Source organism: Polypterus senegalus, chromosome 4 (assembly GCF_016835505.1).
Source record: "Polypterus senegalus isolate Bchr_013 chromosome 4, ASM1683550v1, whole genome shotgun sequence".
NCBI classification, from domain to species: Eukaryota; Metazoa; Chordata; class Cladistia; order Polypteriformes; family Polypteridae; genus Polypterus; species Polypterus senegalus.
The window spans coordinates 70,842,274-70,864,458 of NC_053157.1; positions in this window are offsets into that span (position 1 = coordinate 70,842,274).

The window sequence follows — 22,185 nt, forward strand, 5'->3', positions numbered from 1 at the left end:
CTCACCCTATCTTTAAGGGAAAGCCCAGACACCCTGCGGAGGAAACTCATTTCAGCCGCTTGTATTCGCGATCTCGTTCTTTCGGTCACTACCCATAGCTCATGACCATAGGTGAGGGTAGGAACGTAGATCGACTGGTAAATTGAGAGCTTTGCCTTACGGCTCAGCTCCTTTTTCACCACGACAGACCGATGCAGAGCCCGCATCACTACTGATGCCGCACCGATCCGCCTGTCAATCTCACGATCCATTCTTCCCTCACTCGTGAACAAGACCCCGAGATACTTGAACTCCTCCACTTGGGGCAGGATCTCTCCCCAACCCTGAGAGGGCACTCCACCCTTTTCCGGCTGAGGACCATGGTCTCGGATTTGGAGGTGCTGATTCTCATCCCAGCCGCTTCACACTCAGCTGCGAACCGATCCAGAGAGCTGAAGATCACGGCCTGATGAAGCAAACAGGACAACATCATCTGCAAAAAGCAGTGACCCAATCCTGAGTCCACCAAACCGGACCCCTTCAACACCCTGGCTGCGCCTAGAAATTCTGTCCATAAAAGTTATGAACAGAATCGGTGACAAAGGGCAGCCCTGGCGGAGTCCAACTCTCACTGGAAACGGGCTCGACTTACTGCCGGCAATGCGGACCAAGCTCTGACACGGTTGTACAGGGACCGAACAGCTCTTATCAGGGGTCTGGTACCCCATACTCCCCGAGCACCCCCACAGGATTCCCAAGGGACACGGTCAAACGCCTTTTCCAAGTCCACAAAACACATGTAGACTGGTTGGGCAAACTCCCATGCACCCTCCAGGATCCTGCTAAGGGTGTAGAGCTGGTCCACTGTTCGCGACCAGGGCGAAAACCACACTGTTCCTCCTGAATCCGAGGTTGACTATCCGACGGACCCTCCTCTCCAGAACCCCCGAATAGACTTTTCCAGGGAGGCTGAGGAGTGTGATCCCTCTATAGTTGGAACACACCCTCCGGTCCCCTTTTAAAAGAGGGGGACCACCACCCGGTCTGCCAATCCAGAGGCACTGTCCCGATGTCCATGCGATGTTGCAGAGGCGTGTCAACCAAGACAGTCCTACAACATCCAGAGCCTTAAGGAACTCCAGGTATCTCATCCACCCCGGGCCCTGCCACCAAGGAGTTTTTGACCACCTCGGTGACTTCAGTCCCAGAGATGGGAGAGCCCACCTCAGAGTCCCCAGGCTCTGCTTCCTCATTGGAAGGCATGTTAGTGGGATTGAGGAGGTCTTCGAAGTACTCCCCCACCGACCCACAACGCCCAGTCGAGGTCAGCAGCGCACCATCCCACCATATACAGTGTTGACACTGCACTGCTTCCCCTCCTGAGACGCCGGACGGTGGACCAGAATCTCCTCGAAGCCGTCCGAAAGTCGCTCTCCATGGCCTCTCCAAACTCCTCCCATGCCCAAGTTTTTGCCTCAGCAACAACCGAAGCCGCATTCCGCTTGGCCTGCGGTACCTATCAGCTGCCTCCAGAGATCCACAGGACAAAAAGGTCCTATAGGACTCCTTCTTCAGCTTGATGGCATCCCTCACCGCCGGTGTCCACCAACGGGTTTGGGGATTGCCGCGACAGGCACCGACCACCTTACGGCCACAGCTCCGGTCAGCTGCCTCAACAATGGCCCATTCGGACTCAATGTCCCCCAACTCCCTCGGGACGTGGTCAAAGTTCTGCCGGAGGTGGGAGTTGAAGCTACTTCTGACAGGGGACTCTGCCAGCCGTTCCCAGCAGACCCTCACAACACGTTTGGGCCTACCAGGTCTGACCGGCATCTTCCCCCACCATCGAAGCCAACTCACCACCAGGTGGTGATCAGTTGACAGCTCCGCCCCTTTCTTCACCCGAGTATCCAAGACATATGGCTGCAAGTCCGACGACACAACCACAAAGTCGATCATCGAACTGAGGCCTAGGGTGTCCTGGTGCCAAGTGCACATTTGAACACCCTTGTGCTTGAACATGGTGTTCGTTATGGACAATCCGTGGCAAGCACAGAAGTCCAATAACAAAACACTGCTCGGGTTCAGATCGGGGGGGCCATTCCTCCCAATCACGCCCTTCCAGGTCTCACTGTCATTGCCCACGTGGGCATTGAAGTCTCCCAGCAAAACGAGGGAATCCCAGAAGGTATGCCCTCTAGCACCCTCCAGAGACTCCAAAAAAGGTGGATACTCCAAACTGCTATTCGGCGCATACGCACAAACAACGGCAACTCTATTCAAAAGTAGAGCATTCTTATGAAATCTTTCTTAAACGGTTTAAAGTGAAGAAATAATTACCCTTAATTTAGATAGGAAATTTTTTTTTTAGTATTCTGAGACATAAAAAATAGCCTACCAAATAACATACAAAACCTATAATAATGCTAACTTATAGTAAAAGCAGGAATGCTATGATAAATACAAAGCCTATATACAGTAAAGTAGAAAGTATGTACAGTGTAATTTCACTTTCCAGAAGACAGCGAGCACACTGGAAGGCTGAGAAGTGGTGGTGGTAATGATGATGATGATGATGGTGATGCATTAGTCTTTGCAGGATAGAGTGGTGTGAGGTACAGGAGACTGGTGTGTTGTCATCTGAATTCATCATTGCAGGCAAGTTATTAACTTCTACACCTTCTTCTGTGTCTGCCAGCCTCAGTATCAAAGGTTGAGGTCCATAAGCTTGTCTGCTTAGCCTTATTCTGACATTCACTTTTATGTAGACACTCAAAACTTCCAACAAACCTGCCCTAAACCTATGTGCCATTTCATAATTAAAATCATACTTTTGTGCAATCATTGTAGCACTATCAACAGCAGTGAAAATCTCATGCAAGTGCTTCACGTTCAGCTCCTGAATGACTTCACTTTCAGGCTGTTCGCTATTCATTCAGTTTTTATTTGTATCCTTTCCTGCAATTGGATCAGTTTTTCATTTGTCATTTATTAGTCATTGGATGCCAAAACGTCTTCAACATCATCTTCACCAACTTTTACAAATCCAGCCACCTTAGTCAAACTCTCTGTTACCCTATTTATTGTTGTTAGTTCAAGACCTTTAAAATCATTCGCTGCTACCAGACACAGTTTTCTCCAAATGCCATCATGTTGTTATATGCTAAGCTTAATGCACTTAGAAGTTTTCTTAGGCTTTTCTTATACTTTGGAACACATCTTGTTAACAGATACACAAAATAAACTGAGACAAAGTACAGATGCCCAAAGACATAGTTCAAAGCTATGGTGACTTGATGCTGAAGTGCTGAGTTTAGTTCCTGGGAGAGGAGCTTAACGGTGCCATTCTCAGTGCTCAGGATGCATATTACAAAACAAACACTGAATGCAATTTTCACTTCTCCCCTTTTTTTTGTAAAAGTGAAAATCCTCTTTGGATTTCTTTTAGGTAGTGAAAACACATACTAATGACATACTAATGCACTGTACGTCGTTTGTAAAAATGAAGCGGCTAACATTTGAAAAGCTGGGTATACCTGTATAATTTTATGTGTTTTGTCTACATCTGTACATATTTTTTATCACAGTGTATGTCTCACATTATAATCCTATTTATGAATGACCTGTCAGTTTATAATTTAAAGACCAGGTGGGATGCATCTATCACTAGGAAACTGAATACAGTATACACAAACAATCTTGACAAGATAAGATGTTTTGCACATACCTTTATAATTAAAGGTTTTCGAACAAGCCATCCATGATCAATGTGACTAGCTAATTTATGTAGGTAACATAATGGCGTCCAGAACGTCATGGGCTATAAGAGACTCTATTCATCTGGATGACAGCCACGCTTGTCCATGTAGAAACCTGATGTCTTAATCAAGCAGTATAAATATGTACTTACCCCCTCCCAGAGATTCATTCTTTGGTACTACTTGGCTTTCATATCTTTATTGAAAAGTATCATTTTGTTTTCACTTGACTGGTGTGACCTTTATGACTTTAATACCAGGGTGTATGTTTATAAAAATTTAATATCCAGACTTTGGTATTATTTATTTACATTTTTCTACAATGATTCTATTTTAACAAATGCTGCTTTGCATTAAAGTTTTGTACTTTGTCTGCACATCTTGAATGGCTGAGATAATAAAGTATATAAATCACTTAGTCTGGGAAGTACAATTTTTCTTCCAAAAGGTTAGTGGCTAAGGAGGACAAATCCAATAGTGAGCAGCACGGGATGGAGTAACACATCATTGGTAAGTGGTTATAAATAAATTGCCTCAGCCTCAGTCTAGGGCAGGCATCTCCAACTCCAATTCTAGTGTGCTACTGTGGCTGCAGGGTTTCATTTTAAACCTTTTCCTAATTAGTGATCTGTTTTTTGGCGTAATTTTAATTGATTTGTGTTTTCAAGATTTACTTCTCTGAGTTGCTTAATTTTTTTCCTTAAACCGCACCCGAACAGAAATGAGGTGTGAAGTAAGCCAACAGATCTCACCAGCTTACTTGGGACCCAAAACTCCAACTGTTTTTTTTGTTATTAATTAAACCAATTATTTAATTCTATGCTGGTGCTATCATTCTGCCAAAGCAGAGAGGAGAGGAGAGAGATTAGGAGCATGTGCTGATACAGCACATTGCCGCACCCATCACATGAGAAACCAACTCAGGATCCCAGATTAGGAGCTGAATGCCGCCATGCAATGGGTGATACGTCAGCACCACACTAATTCAGATTGAATGAAACCAATGTGAAGTTTTTTATGGTGGCTGGAGTGCCAATTCTGCAGGGCTGGATGCAGATTAACTTCATACCCAGGATGGAGCAATTACAGGTTAAGGGCCTTGCGCAAGGGCCCAAAGAAGCTTTTGGTGTTTTATGGAATTTGAACCAGCAACCTTCCGATTGCCAGTGCAAGTCCCTAGCCTCAGAGCCACCACTCCAACCCATTCTGCAATAGCAGACATTACCAAAATTGTTGACTTTCTTTTTTCCTAAGAATGCCGTCAAAATATTTTGAGGACACAAACAGATTAACCTTTGTTGGCTTGTTTTATGTCTCATCATTGTTTGACTGCTAATTAAAGAAACAAGAAATTACTTAAGGGTCTAAGTCTTAAATAGCAAGTTAATGAAATCTTAAGGCAAAAGAGTTAATTAGTAAAGAAAAATGGTCACTAATTATGAAGATGGTGAGAATGGAATCCCACAGCCACAATAGCGCTGTAGCACCAGAGTTGGAGACTCCATTCTAGGGGTCACCCTTCGGGTCTCCTTAAGGCAAAGTTAGTGAGTCCTTGTCTGGGCTTAAAGGAATACTCCATATCTGACACAAGTAACTGCAGGTTTTTGTTTTTTTTAATGGACATTTTGATATTGTTAGCTGTTGATATCACCTGTTGTACCCTGTTTTATAAGGAATTCTGTTATCTCTATTCTCCATTAAGGCAGGAGATTAACAATTTTTGTTAGTTATCACTAAAAACAGAACTGTGTAACAGTTTACCTCTCTCGAGACAAAGCCACGACTGCCCACGAGCGTTAGTGCGCCAGTTGCTAGCATTCAGTGAACAACCCGCGTTATAACTCTCTGTGAACTTTCATGTGTGTGGTGTAGCGGGTCCACAGCTCCTGTAAAAGTCCAGCTTTAAAATAAATAATCACCGCGCTCGCAGCTTGGTGAGGGGGCGTGGTGGTTATGTGGCTGAAGGTTGGCAGGGCGATTAGCGATGTGGGCATTTCTCACCAAAGTGCACTTGTGAGGGACCATCCGCATTCATGATTGTTCCTGGGGCTGCTTATCTTGATTAACAGAAGCACGAGTCAACTAGAAGGGGAGTAAAAAGAAAGAACGGACGGGAGGTTGAGTGAGTGAGAGAGAGCGAGAGAGTGAAGTAGCTGAAGTAGGCAGAGTTAATGTCAGCTGCAAGTAGGGCGACTCCCCTGTTGGGAAGCAGGGGGGCGCCAGGTAAAAAGGCACCGGCTTCTTCTTGTTTTTTTTAAAAGAATGCTTCCTGCTCTATTTTAACTTCATTGTTTTTAAGAAGACTTTTTTCTATTGTTTTTAACCTCCACGTTTCACTTCTGATTTTATGAATTATTTATTGGAACTTTGGAGACTGCACTTTAATTTGAACACCTTGTTTTGTTAATTGTTTTAATAAAAGCACTTTGCACTTTTTCACCATCCCTTGCTTTACCGATGAGGTTAGCAGTGAGGCACATTACCGACGGTGTAGGGTTCAAGGGCTCCCCGGCAGCAGATGGGAGCATACTGCAAACCCGCATCATCACAATGTGATTTTGTGTTTTTTTCATGTAAATTTGAATTGATTGTTGAAAAGTATGAAGGTGGCATGCGTATCCGGGACATGGCTGTTGCATACCGTTTGCCGAGTCAAAGGGTCTTGAACGAATTAATGACGTATACCGAGGTTCTACTGTATATATAGCTATATAAGCTCCAGTGTGAACAATAGCATATTTCAGTTTTAACCATACTTTTTAACTAATCTTGTAATATATGAGCTTTGGTATGCTTCTCAGCCAAATAACCTTCCATATTAAGTTTGCATTGTCTTTTTATGTTTGTGTGAGCTTTCTCCAGGAACTCTGGATTCCTCCCATATTCCACATAAACGGCAAGGTACAGCTTCCTATAATAGATAAAATTCTCAAACCAATTTAAGGTAATTTATTATACGAGGGAGGCCGGACTGTACAGGTGGTATTACACACATGGTGGCAACCAGCACTGGACAGAGTGACACTTATTACAGGGTCCACTCACACACCCTGTGGCAGATGGCCAGGGCCCTTGCCCGGCCAGGATGCCCCTGTGATGGAAGGACTGGGGGAGAGGGCATATCCAGGGCAATACCTCCCTTGGAACACTAGAGGGCAACCCCCGGCTTACACCAGGGCCACGGTTTGAAGCATAGAAGCTTGGAAGTGCTGCCGGAAGAAGGTCTTGGAGCACCTGGGTACCTGAGCATTGGGTGCAGGAAAGAAGCCCACCAAGGGTGTTTGTTAGTCCATCACAGGATGTCGTATGCAAACATCTACCAGGACAAATATGAATAATCCAGTCAGCCTAATGTTGTGTCTTAAAGGTAGAAAACAAGAGTAAAGAAGAGAGCAAAACACAAAGACCCGAGTAGAACGTGCCAAATAAAGGTAGATATTCTCTTCAGTGGGAAACGTACATGAGTCCCTGAATCTGCAGTTCAAAAGTGCATCACCATGCCTCCTTATTTACACTAATAATAGGTGATTAGCTCATGCAAGTGTGAATTTCATTGTACTGTGTACATGTGAGAATAATGACTCTACAAACAAACAGTAATAAAATAAAAAGGTGTACTCCTCATTCACACAGTCTGAAAAATACATTGGTGATGATTCATGTGTTTTGCTTAAATTTCAAAGTATTAAAAGTTCTCATGACAGCATTAAAGGACAAATGCTCTGCCTGCTGTTTGCTCCACTACTCACGGTTACACATGTTTTAAAAACAAAAATATCACCAGTAACATCTAATTACAAATGCCTTTGAAATTGAAGAAACAAACATCCAACAATGATGAAAGATACTTTATGATGGATCTGTTCATAAGACGGTAACAAGAAGATGCTGAATCATTGTGAGTCACCAACCAATTGACAACTAACTGGCTTAGTTAACAGCACTGTTACAGTATGTATACACATTCTTTGATAATTGTAGTGCTAGAAATAGCTCACACAATGTCTAGGGCTGCCTCTACCTAATGCTATAAGGATAGGCTCCGGCCCCCCTCACCCCCTCAACACTGAATTGGATTAGGTGGATTTCAGGATGTTCTGTACAGTATGTTGTCACACACGTGCGAGTATATTGTGTGGACCAATTAAAGGTAATTCCATGCCAGGCCAGGGGAAGACGGGGTACAGTAAACCTTCTCCTGTTATCTCTACAGACCAGCCGTGGGAAAACCTATCTGAATCAAGAACGTCACTTCCAGTTCCGGCGCCCAGAAGAACGTCACTCTCAATTCCGGCTCCCAGGGTAATCCTACTTCCAGTTCCGGCGACCAGGCTGATGCCAGAAAAACATCACTTCCGGTCACCCTACATCACTTCTGGTTACCCTACATCACTTCCTGTCTGACCACTTACAACCGCCATCTTTTCCAACCTTCATCAGTTCTGTCTTGGACTCTGTTGAATGCAAAAGAAACCCTTTGCAGCTAGGAATATTATACGGGTGGCTGCCCAAAACCTTTTTACGTGTGTCGAATCTGTTCATTTTCACAATGTGTATATATGTCAATTGATTAAAATTAATTGACATGTTTTGAATATTTGTCTACTATTACCAGTTTGTGATTGATGTCCTCACTTGCATCTGTTGAGATGTACAGTAAAATATAGCATAAGTATAAAACTGAAAGGAACAGACTTGCTGAAGCTCAAGCTGAAAAATCAATCTTAAAATCAGACACCGACTTATACGCCCGTTCAAAAATACAAATTGTTTTTTTTTTTTTTTACATTTTCTTGCCTCCTCCAATCTCGCATATGTTTCTCAGATACATCAAATTTTGTTGCAGCCGCACAGTTACCAATTTCTTTTGCCACTTCAATATAAATCCATCTTCAGATTTTCTTCTGATCGAATGCTTCAACGTAGATAAGGGGTGCTCTTACGATAAAGGTATATGAGGGTGTAAGTTGCGAAAATCACGAATCAGTGTTAACATTGCGTTGGAATAGTTTGGGTATTAGTGAAGATGCGAGTTCTGGTCCAAGCTCCCCTCTCCAGTCTGGGAGCTCTTGAACCCGACACCATCGGTAATGTCACTGAATGAGCTGATTAGTGAGGACATCATGAAACAAGGGGATGGTGCAAAAATGTGCAAAGTGCTTTTATTAAAAACAACAAAATCAACAGTGTACAAATAAATAGTGCAGTGCTTCAAATAAATAAATAATCCAATAAAACCAGTGAAAGGGTGGAGGTTAAAATCCCATAAAGACAAGGTTACAAGGTAAAAACAATGGCTGGAAACAGTCCTTTTAAAAACAAAGTCCAGTGCCTTCTTTCTACTGGCGACTCCCCTGCTTCTCCCATCCAAGCTATTCACCTGGGGAGTCACCCTACCTGCAGCTGACCTTCTCCACTTGGCTGGTCTGGTGGCCTCCCGATCCCTGGTTTCATTCAGCCATCCACCAGACCGAGACTTGGCTTTCCCCAACGGCCAGGATGCTCAAACTGTGGTTCCACTCCAAATCTCCGACTCCTGCTGCCTTCTCCTGGTCCACACCAGTGTTCAGCAGGAGCAACCACTACTGTCTGTCCCCGGGTGTCAGCCAAACACCCGGCTTACCTCTCCCAGCTGCCTGCACACACCAGATCCCTTGCTTCCAGCTACCTTCTTCTCCCTTAACCTCCATTCAATATTTCTTTTTTTCTCTCCGCTCCACGCTCACGCTCCTATTATATATAATGGAAAAATGGATCAGGTGTGGAAATTAGCAGCTCCCGGCATCAATTACGGATGAGGACGACTCCTCACCTGTGCACTTAAGTGAGGATCGCCCGCATCACGAAGTGCCCGGGAAAAGTTCTGGCCACACTACCACGTGTCCTCTTTAAGCCGTAAGTGCAGCGATTATCTATTTAAAAAATACTGGCCTTTTCAATCTGAGCTGTGGACCCGCTATACCACAGTAATCCTGTGTGGTCACATAGGCACAATACATAGAAAAAAAGGCAGTTTGCTCTGTGGTTCTGTCTCAGGTGAGCGTTAACATATCATAATCTCTTGGACCAATAGCGTGAGTTTTCCACATTCAACTTATACGACCGACATAAAATGCCGGAAATTATATGGTAAAATCAAGTCCTGACTTATCAGCGGAAGAACTTATCCACGAGTATATACGGTAATAATTTTCTAAAAAAGATTTTTCATTGAACTACATTAGTCAGAATCTTCAATATAATGCATAACCTTAAGGACCTAAAGAACTTATTATAGTAGTGGTTCATGAAGTTTTGCAATATTTTTCTTATTGCTAGTGATTTATTTTAGAATAGTCAAAGTACCCAGCATTGCCCGGGTGTCCAGTATTTTTTATAATAGACTAAAATAAGAAAGCAAATATTTTTATGTCTTTCAAATGCTGACCCTTTTGTCAACGCTGCTAAACTTTAATCATCTCATCTGTCATCCACACTACCTCTCTGATAACTATCCATTTCTCTGAGAATTTGTTCTTTTTATGGATGGTAGGATTCCATACAGCAATTGCAGTAACATCTTGCTGCGCTGGAACCATTAATGCTTCTTCTTTGTAGTTCCTGGTTTAGTGTGAATTCCTGATAGATGTTTAATCCCTACATTAATAAACTGGATATAATGTTGAATAATTGAATCATTGATATGTCATGTTAGTTTGGCTAAACTAACTGTTTTTGTGTTCTTTCCTCGATTTGTGATGAAACTTTTCAAACTCCATAAACATCCAGGCAGCATACATGGTTTTTGTGGTGTTGGCCCTTCCAATATGATTCTCTAGTGAAATTCTTGAAACTATTAATACAAACTTAGCATATTATAGACAATTCTACTCTCTAGTGTAATGGCCCTGAATGAGAAGCGACACAGACAGCCTCCAGAAATGTAATTTCCAATCAGTACTCAGAAATTTCTCACGTGTGATATCTGAGACATTGAATGTGCATTGTGCTTCCACGTAGACTGATTAGCAATCCACATCTCGATAACCACTTGGAGAGTAGATTCTTGATTGACTTTTCCTGTATTAATTCAAATCCATGTTTTTTAGGCTAACGCATACAGACCTTGAAACCTGAGTAGAAGCAATGACAAGACAAAACAAATGGGTTCAACGGGAAGAGGAGCCAGGTTTTAAATTCAGGTGGTCCTAAAAGTGTTAACTGTAGTTATCTGACCTCAAACACTGTAATTAACTCAGTTGTACTGTGAAAGTTCACATTTGCAAGTAAGTGAATTTGGAAATGTAGTTTTTAACTCTGTATGAATCTAGCTTGTAAAAATTTGCTATATAAGATAAAAAATATATAAAATGTACAGCCTTCACTGGTATATTATAGCAAATACCTGAAACTTCAAATGTAAATGTGGTGGCAACGTGCAACTACTGAAAGGGGGTTTACAGTGTAACGCTGAGGTGATTTTTTATGCATAATATGTCGGGTGCTTGCTTATATTTCCTCTATCTTTGCCTAATTTTATATTTTAATTATTACAAAGCTCATTAAAAGCTTTTAAATCTCTGTGGTACAGTGTGCTGTATTTTCACAGTTAATATTAAGTCTGATATTATCAGAACACTTACATTTAATACCTCATAAAGGTTATTAATGCATATTTAAAAAAACAGGCCTTGGCCTCAGCTATAGTGTGCTGGTTAAAAACTTCAAAAAACTGTTTAACTTAAATGTTTGTTTTACTTAAAGCATTTTTATAGGATTTGAAGTTATATAGGCCCATGATGAGTTTATTTAATAATGTTTTACCTTAAAATGATAAAAAAAAAGTAAAACCAGCTGTATGCTTAGAACTCCGATTTTTCAAACATTTTAAAGAACATTGAAAAATCTTCATTATACATGTTTAACTATTAAAGCATGAGGCAGGAACAATTCCTGGATGGGCTGCCAGCTCATTGCTACCACTGTGTCACAGTGCCCACACACGTTTAATTACCAACAGTATACATTATTTAAATATCATTTATATAATTATCTATAAAATATAATATGCATACTTTAAAGCATTTCAAGTATGATATCAAGTATACATCCTAGTACTCTAAAAGCACACAGCTCCAAGAAGATAACTCTTAGAAATCTAAATCAACTTAGAAGCTAGTCATCAGCATCTGTAAATACGCACTCTATTCCAATTCTTCCATTTCCGATGTCTTCTAATAAAATGAAAGCAGCTATGATAGTTGGAATGGTTTGGCCATTCCATGGACAATTATATTGTTAATGATATGCAGTTAATTTCAGTGTATTTGATAAAGCTGCATCATGGATGCAAACCTAAAAAAGAAAGGGAAACGACATAGAACCAAGCAGAAATGTGCGTACGTATGGTGTGAGCCTGCCATGATAATGTGCTTTATGTCAAATTTAGTTTTTGTACATCTCGAGATGGGCTTGGAAAGGGGCATACGCAACATTTTGGTGTATTAGCACCATTTATTCATGGAGGGTATTATAGTTTTATTTCTACAGGTTGTTTGAACAAATTCCTAATATAACTAGATATATTGCAATAACCCCAAGTTTTCTACATAACCCATATCAACTTTGACAGCTTTGCACCAGTGAAAAAAGAACTAGCATTTCCTTATTGTTCCACTTTTGAATCCTGCACTTACAAACATTTCGTTACTAAGGTAATAATTTCCTCTAAAAAAGATACATTTTCTACTGTAGTACAGACATTTATAGTACCACCATCATTTGTGTGGTTATAGGTAATTTGTAACTAAACAATTGGTTGTTACAGAAGTAGCAGTATTATAGACAGTGCACCAAATGTCTTGAGCTCTTCACTTAACTGGTCAGCTTTTATTCTATCTTTAGCTGTAGTTATGACAAAAAATGTTTATTAACAAAAAAAAAAAGAAAATAGGTTATGTCAAAATGCTAAACAGGACTAATGAGACTGATGAAACAATCTTTGAAAACTCTACTGTGAGGGAGCCACTGTTGATATAGATTGACAAGACCCATTGTTCTGGGAATTGTTACACTTTGCTACAGTTTTTATGCTTCAAAAGGGTGTTGAAAACAAATTCTTTTTTTCAGAAAGGAACCAAAAATATGAAATGTCCATGTCCTAGGAACAACAAACTAACAAACAAGCAAAACACTCATTCCTATATGTATCTCTTTCATTAACTGGTCCGGTTACATTTCAATTTTCAATTGTTATTATCATCTATGGGTAATTGACACAATTAAAGAGATTACTAGTGGAAGCTGTCAAAATCTACTTCCTAAACAGGACTGAGACATTGACATTGTGATTGTTAATGACACAATCTGTTAAGACATTGGAAAAGACTATACTTTTTCAAGCTTCTAATAGGGTGGTTGACAATTCAGCCTGAATTTGTTTCTTTTGAGGAAGGAACCCAAAATTTACAATCAAGGACAAAAAAAAAAGTAAGAAAGAACCTCAGGAAGTTCGGCATGGAGTATTTCCTCATGAAAGTGAAGAGCCACTCATTCCCATCTGGAGGAAGTTTAGCAATCTTTGAAAAAACAGGACTGGTTTAGGTATCCTAACTGTAACATTAAACTGTATTATAAGCAATCATTTCTAATTAAAGACATTAAATCCTTACCTTACATATTTTCAATATGCCTAGACTAAATAACATGATCTGTAGCTAACTGTATATCTTGGTTTTCTGAATGCTCTCTAGAGGCCATCTATTTTCTATCTTCTTTAATATAACATGTCATTGTGGTTCAGCAGATAACATTGCCATCTCATAATATTTGGACTGAATTTTTCTGAGACGGGATTCTTTTAGTTTGGAGTTTCAATGTTGTCCATGTTTATATGGTTCTCCTCCATGTTGTTAGATTAATTTGCAATTCTACACTAGCTATGAATATTCCTTATAATGTATTGCTATTTAATTCTGGAAATTTTCAGTTATACCTTGGTTCTGATGTTAAAGATAAACCATATAATGAAACAGAACTTGAGTTTTTAGGACATTTTATTTCCAGTTAATGTTCGGAGGTCTTTGGTTAAGATTAAAGTTCATATCCTGGAGTGACAAGTTTGTGTACATGAAGAATTTATTTCAGTGTGTTTTACTTATCCCCAAAGCTTTTAGTCACCATGGTAACTCTTTGGTTTAACAAGCACAATCAATCCTTCATCTGGATAAAGGAGACATTAATATATGGGCGAAATGTGTTACGGGATGCCTACTTAGGAATCTAACCTCTTTTAGCCAGTGTTTAAACTATTCATGATTGTTTACCAACTTTCTGTTCATATTTCATTAATCTTATTAATCAGCAAGGAGCTAATACGTCACATAACTACCCAATTCATGTTACCTGATGGCTGACCTAAAGTGATATTGTATAGCTTATCTGTGCCAGAAAATGAAGAAATGGAAAAATATACCAGTGAAAATTCAGAGAATGTCATCAAGTTAAGGGGGAAAGACATTTTTTTAATATATCTTTGAGACTGTTGTAAAGGAGGACCCAATGGGGACTGTAATTGCACAGGATCTCCTATAGTCAGATTGTTGTGGTGAAAGGTGACCTGGCGGTTTGTGTAATCTCGGTACTGATGTTGTTGGGCTGTCCTGACCACCAATAAAGAGCACTAGGCCACACTTTATGAATTTATAGTCGTTACTGTCACTTGTACAGTGAAATTCTAAACATGCAATATATTGACAATATCTGGCACTTGGATTAGTGAGTATAACTACCTTACCTTGAAACCTCTGCCTTTATTGTTTTAGAAGGAGCCACTGAAATAATTATTCCTAAGTTGGGAGTCCCACAAGCTGTTAGGTGTCAGAATGGAGGCCTCTTAACTAATGCCTGGCCCCCAATAACTATGAACAGGTAACCAGCTGGTGTCTGGCATTTTGCAAAGGTTTTAATGGGGCTTTTAACAGAAATTGGTCCTGTCACTGATTTGAAAGCTTCCTCTGGCTGGCAGACCACTGAACTTGTATTCGGGCAGATTAGTTTTAGCAAGGGCTCAGCTAACATGCGGAAGAAAGGCTTCATGAAGGAGAAAAGACAAAAGAAGAGAAAATCAGGAGATATGTTAAGATACCAACCTGGTGATAAGGTGAAGATGAAGCAGAGTGGTAAGCTTAAGGTAGTCAACGACAGCGCAAAACTGAACCAACAGTGCATATACCAGGAAGCCATGACTTCTCAATGACAAATCCGACTATTAATTATTAAGACAATTAGGACAAACAGAAATTATGTTAGAAACTTCATACTATATTTTTAATATCCAAATATTACTACAGATGAGAAAAATAAGGCAATAGCTTTTAGTTTCATTTGCAAACCCTCCTACAGATACTATATTGTTCATACACAAACCAAAAACATAGGCACTGAACTAAAATAATTATAATTTTATGTAAATAATAGCAGATATATGCAAATCAAATATAGTTTACTCATAAAGTAATAGTAATGTGCAAACATACTTTTCAAACATACTTAATTCTTGAAGAGAATGTTTGGTAACCACACTAACGGTGCTTAGGTAAGGGAACTCTGAAGCTGAGTAGCATTTGTACCACAATGACACCACACATACAGACCTGTATAATTCATATGAAAACTAATACTAGATAAATGTAATCAAATACAGTTCTTTCAGAAGTCATGTCACACTTAAATCAGTGAAGTTCATAATCATAGCAATAATATATGTAACAAATTATCTCTGTTAAGGTGTAGACCAGTTTATAAAAATTAGGGAAAAAATTAATATTGTTAGCATGCAATGTAATGTATTTATTCTGTGCAGTTTTCTGTGAGTATTTCACTTTTCCTACTGCTTCCTCGGTAAATTAGCTCAGTTTGAGATGGTGTTGGCCTGTGATAGACCAGCACGGTTCATTGCTGCCTTACACCAGGCTTAATAGGCTGTGACTCCCTAGACTTGGATTATGTGAACTTGGAAAATAATGAGACAGACTGATAAAATGACAGGATACCAATATCAAATACATGAGTACTTTCAACAAAAATGAATAAAAAAACTGAAAGTATGTGAGATGTTTTAAATGTGCAAATTAACTGATACATTCAGACACACACGTGCTCTAGTTGTGTTCCAGTGTTAAAACACATAAAAAGGTATATGTATACTTGAAGATTTGGCTGGAAAAAGAGAGGAAAAAATCATCAGTAGGTCTTTACAGAGATGATTCCAAAACAGGACTGATTCATTGTTAACAAGATGGCGTTTTTAAAATCAGGTGGAGGAAGTGACGCCATTAGGCCCGGAACCAGAAGTGATGTGATCAGCCCCGGAACCAGAAGTGATGTTGACAGGCCCAGGATGAATTTCCCTTGGATGGTCTACAGGAGAAAGAGAGAAAGGGACAGTGCACACTGCCATCCCCTGGACTGGTGTGGGATTATCATCTTTTGAGCCCTATAGTTTCTTCCCTTGCATACGTGTAAGGCACATATTAATTAATTAATTTAATTTACTTGCTGATTTAAGAATCCTTCCCTCATAGCAAAAATTCTGCATGGTAATTTTTTTTTACAGTTAGGTCTACAAATTACCTTTGTTCTAATTGTCGGATTTTGTAGTTTGCTCTAACCTCAGTCTTTTTCTTTCCATATTTAAAGAAATACAACACAATAAAATCAGATCACAGCTTTATTACTGCTTACAATGATAAGTTTTCTTTAAAAATATTGTATTGTGTACTAAATTTATTCCAGAAATACTTTCCTATCATGCACATGTATTAAGTGCTGAGTAGAAGTGAGTTGAAACCTCCAGCTCAGGATAAATGTTAAAATGCATTTTTGTATTTGTTTTGACCTGCCATCCACACAATTTCAGACTCAAAGGAATGATTTTTTGATTTGACAAAATACTTTCCACATATAATTAGCAATATCAACCATTCATAAATCCTCCTTCCTCCTCCAAAGAAACTTCACTTTAATTGAGTCAGAGTCAGAAGCAATGGGCTTTCTTTTAAAGTAGACCCAGGAACTGCTTCTGTTGTGTGGAAACCAGGGAAGTCCTCCCCCAGCAGCGCCCTATGGCCTTCCCCAAAGACCCTGACAATGCTATGTTACTGGAGTCCAACTCTTATACCACTCTGTGGGTGTCCTGTTCGGGTTTAGCCCTGAAGGACACTGACATCTGCTCTGTGGAGGAGTAAATCGCTCCCGGTGAGCCTGTTCACCTGATACTTCCATTATGGCCTCCTGGATGAGCACAAATCGTTCCTTTTTCATAGACAGAATGCCTACTCTTCCTCTCTGGCACCTACTCTCTCTCTCTCTCTCTCTCTCTCTCTCTCTCTATATATATATATATATATATATATATATATATATATGCAGTATATGAAAGGTATAACCATATCTATCAGAGGGTGCCTTGTCCCTGAGAATGTGTTCTTTTAGAATTACAGTCATACTTCAACCAATATATCTTTCCCTGGTAACCTCAGTAAAAATACTAAGACAAGAAAATGTGGTGCTAAAGAAGGGCTATACAGTATTTAACTGGAATTTAAATACAGATTTTGTTTCCATATTTGAAAACAGATGTGGTAATCATTTATGCCCTTATGACAGTCTTTTGTTCTAAGAGAATCAGCCAATCAAAAAGGAATGCTCTTCTGTTGACCATTTACTATACATTGAATAAACTTTTCTGCTGGTCGTAAACATTACACCCCTTTCATCTTCTGATGACCAATACTAAACAAGGAATGCTGTACCTGTTTCCTTGTGTTTGTGACCTCTATAGTATACTGCAAAACTGTAATTAGCCTATGTCTTTTACATGAAACAAGGCTCACAGATTATGGTATCCCATTGATTACTAGATGTTTTACAGTTTTGGCTGATGAATATATGCTGCCACCACAATTTGAATATATTATTCAATTAGGTATGATCACAGATATTTTGGAGTATTGTGGGACATTGCAGCACTAGAAAACAGCACGTTTTTTAATGCATTCCATAATTTCATTAGCAGTTTGGATAGCTGCATGATATCTGTTGCACTTTCCACAATGCAACAATATACCAATATTTATGAGCAACAGTGCCATTGTTATATTTAAAGCCGCTCTGATAGTATCTTAAGCCAAAATTAAGAAAATGTTCCTATTGCAGGTTCTTGCCTGGGGTCAATCCACCTCCTTTTACTTTCCCTAAGTAAGTGCATTTTTCCACTAAAATATCAGTAGCATCAGTCTGAAATATTTCCGTACATATATCCTGGATGAAAGGTAATGTCATTCTCACAGCAGCTAAGGCAGGACTTGATATACCAGGACTTGATATACCACATTCATGGCACCAAACCTGATATCCTGTCAATGAAAATGATTAAGAGGATTAACAAAAAGACGCACCCTTGGCAGAATCTAACTCACACCTTTAACATATTTGACTTAATGCCAAGAACATGGACACTTCTTGCTCTGAGAAAAAAAAATGTAGCAGTGAAAAATAGAAAGAACACCTATAACTAATACATCTTCCATACTTTCAGTGAGATTTTTTTTTCGGGTTCACAGGCATGTATATTCTTGATACTATATCTATAATCAAAGAGCAAAATGTACCTCATCTCATTTTCTGTTTTCTTTTTCTAGTAACAATTGAACAATTATGAGACCAAATTGACTTCTCTAAGACCAGCAACAGTCTTCATATCTTTCTTGGGAATGATTTGGTCCACTTAAGTCATCATGAGATACAAAACAATATGATTCTCCACCTGGGACATCTCCTATGGGAAAGAGCTAAAGAAGGATTGACCATTTCAGGTGGTTCCATTCAATCAGAATATTGATAGTAATCATTTAAAATACATCTCACTATTCTTTAATAGATACCGAATGCTGTAACCTTTCACAGGAGCTTGATTTGATTTAATCCTCTGGTACCCAGACACCATCTTTTGTGGCACCATCCAAAGCTTGTAAGTATAAATAAGGAATGAGATGAAGATTGACTATTAATTGAAAGACTTTGTACAATTTTTTTTTCTTTCCTACTGAACCAATCCTTTTGTCATCTCACATTATCCTGTATTATCACTCATAAACAAGAAATTAATTTGCTTAAACTCTTCCATCTGGGTAGCTGATCCCCTTGTGTACAGAGAACAAGTTACTCAATTCTAAGAAAGCTCAGACACATGAAGCACAGGGTGATGGTGCAAGGAACCCTATCAGCATTGGCTGATGGTAAGAGTGGTGTCCCACAGGGGTCAGTAAAAGGGCTGCTGGCATTTTTAATAAATATTAATGATTTGAACAGGAAGCTGGTTAAGTTTACAGATGATATCAAGCTACTGTAGGTGGACTGGCAGATAATATCAAACCCATTAAATCATTTCAGAGGGACCTGGACAGCATACAGATTTGGGCAGATTTGTGGCAAATTAAATTTAAAGTAAGTAAATGCAAAGTATTACACGTAGGAAGTAAAACTGTTAGTATACCTTATGATGAGGATTTAGGAGTCATAGTGGACTTGACATTATGAACTGTCAGACAGTGTACAGAAGTCATTAAGAAAACTAATAGAATGTTAGGTTATATAGCACAATTTGTAAAGTACAAGTCCAAGGAGGTTATGCTCAAGCTTTGATGACGCCCAATCTGGAGTGCTGTGTGCAGTTTTGGTCTCAAGGATATAAAAAGAACATAGCAGCACTGGAAAAAGTCCAGAGAAGAACAACTAGGCTGATTCCGGGGCTACATTATGAGAAAAATGTAAAAATCTGAAAATTTTCGGTTTAAGCAAAATAAGATTAAGAGCAGACATGATTGAATTGTTTGAAATTATGAAGATAATTAATACAGTGGCTTGACATTGTTGTTTCAAAATGAGTTTATCAACACAGGGACACAAGGATACATTTTGCACAAACAAAACAAGAAATTAGTTATTAAGTAGTGGGATAGTCAGTAGGACTTCCATCCATCCATTTTCCAACTCGCTGAATCTGAACACAGGGTCACGGGGGTCTGCTGGAGCCAATCCGCGCCAGCACAGGGCGTAAGTCAGGAAACAATCCCGGGCAGGGCGCCAACCCACCGCAGGACTCAGTAGGACTTTAGGGATCTTAAAAAAATTCAACTTGATGTTATTTTGGAAGAATTAAGTCGATGGGACTGGTGAACTTTGTTGGGCTGAATGACCTGTTCATGTTTTCTTCTTATGTGAACATGCCACATGAGCTAGAAAGATATTAAAAAGATAATTGTTCTGTTACAAAACTGGATTATTAAATCTAATTAAGAGGCAGAGTTTAGATAACCTGATGACTAAACAAGTTCAGAGTCAACAGAACTAAACCAGGTCAAAAGCAAAAAGTCTAAAAATAAAAAGAGTCTGAACAACAGGAAGACATCTGCAAGTGAAACAAGGTCACAGGATTTTTCGTCTAGTATAAAATGATTTCCTTTTTCTTTCTCTACCTTGGCAGGATTTTCCCACAAAAAAATAACAAACGTTTTCTTATTAATTGCAAGATTGCTACTTTTCATTCCAAACCATTATTTTCAGTTTTTTCCCATCTCCATAGTGGGAGGGTTGTTTTTTTTTTTTTATTTGTATTAATTTGATTTCAATCCATACAAAGCAATCAAGTTTTTACAAAAAGAAAAATTGAGTTAAGAACAGATCGATCCCCATCAGAGGGTTTTTAACAAAAAGATCCAAAAGAGTCAACTCTTGCTTACTTTGAGGTCTGACAATTGAGATCATATTGCCATTTACTGATTGTACTGTGATGTACTACATTGGCATGTGAATACATTTATGTGCTTGCATGTCTTGTGCCAGCAACACCCGCAAAAATACCAAGCCAGTCTGTGCCTAATAATATAATTACTGTTAAATGCCATCAGCACAAGAATTTGGATGAGAAAATAAAAAGGAAAAGCAGATGTACGAAATGCCCCAAAGATTAAATGAAAAACACAAATCTTTTGAAGAACCCTCACTGACCACTCCAGTCTTTCTGGTGTGGACTTTTGGACAAAAATCATTAACTAGTAATTCCTATGTCGGCAGTGTCACTTACTACCTCTCCTTTCCTTTCACCCACAGAGCAGCAGATCCATGGCATAAAGAGCCCTGATGTTACTTCTGTTTCCACCCACTTGGACTCACCTCTTTTCTGGGGCCAACTTAAATAGGATTCCACCACCAGAAGACATTACCTGGTAGCCCTGGCTTATATTCTTATATTTTTGCAAACTCTTTTTTTTTTTTACTAAATTCTTCAATTTCATTGGGTTTCACCATCTGGTGTCCCAACACTTTCTCTTTGTTCTTACCGTTTTCTTACAGATCTACACACAGTATAATAAAGATGCAAACTTCAGGTATCCTAACTGCTTCAGGTGCAGCTTAACAACTGGTTAATATAAATCTCAAGCAGAAGTGACAGCAAGACATGCCCATGGTGCAATCCTACATCTCCATTGAATGCCATGACAGGGACAGACTACTATTTTGGCCAAAACTCCTTGGTGATGCCTCCTTTGGTTACTTTCTAAATGCACAGGGTTTTTTTTTTAGCTTTCTGCCAGCTTGCCATTAGTTTATTTTCTGTGGCATTTAAAAATGAGCAACAGCTAAATTTAAAGTTACATATATTTCTAACTTCAGAAAAAAATGTAAAAGGTTGGACTAATTATGAACAAACCCTTAAACAGACACTTCAAGAATGTCAAAATTTACGAAGTAATCTGATCTTAATTGACAGGACTTAACCATTTAAATAATTGAATTAAAAGCATTACATGATAAATCTGTATATAGGAATGTGAGGGAAGTGAAAAAAACTCAAAAAAGGAAGTGGTGAGTTAAGGTAAAAGGTGAAAAGGCTCCTAAATGATTGGAATGCAATGCAATAATAATAATAAAAAAAACTGAATTTTTTTCAAAATCCAGAAGCAGAAGAGCATCAAAACTAAACAATTAATACTTGAAGAAGAAGAAAATAGCCACAAATTCTTATATAAGAACATCCTAGTAGATACTAAAAATAAAATCTATATCCAGAAGAAAGCAGAAGATTTTAACATAAAATCCCTAAACCCAGATTTACATTACTGAAACTAGAGAAGAACAGGCTAAATAACTTAAACTTAAAGCACAGATAGAACGCTGGAATTACTAGTACATAATCAGAGACCAGAAAACAAACTTGGGAAAGTGTTTGAACATAAGAAATTTGATAATTTAATAGCTAAGCTGTCCTCAATTATCACATTGATATTTCTTAAAGGTTGTCAAGATTTTTGCTTCAACTACATGTTTAACTACATTGTTTACCTGCCTAACTACACATTTGCTCTTGATTCTCACAAGTCTTTGAGTAAAGAAGTGCTTCCTGTTC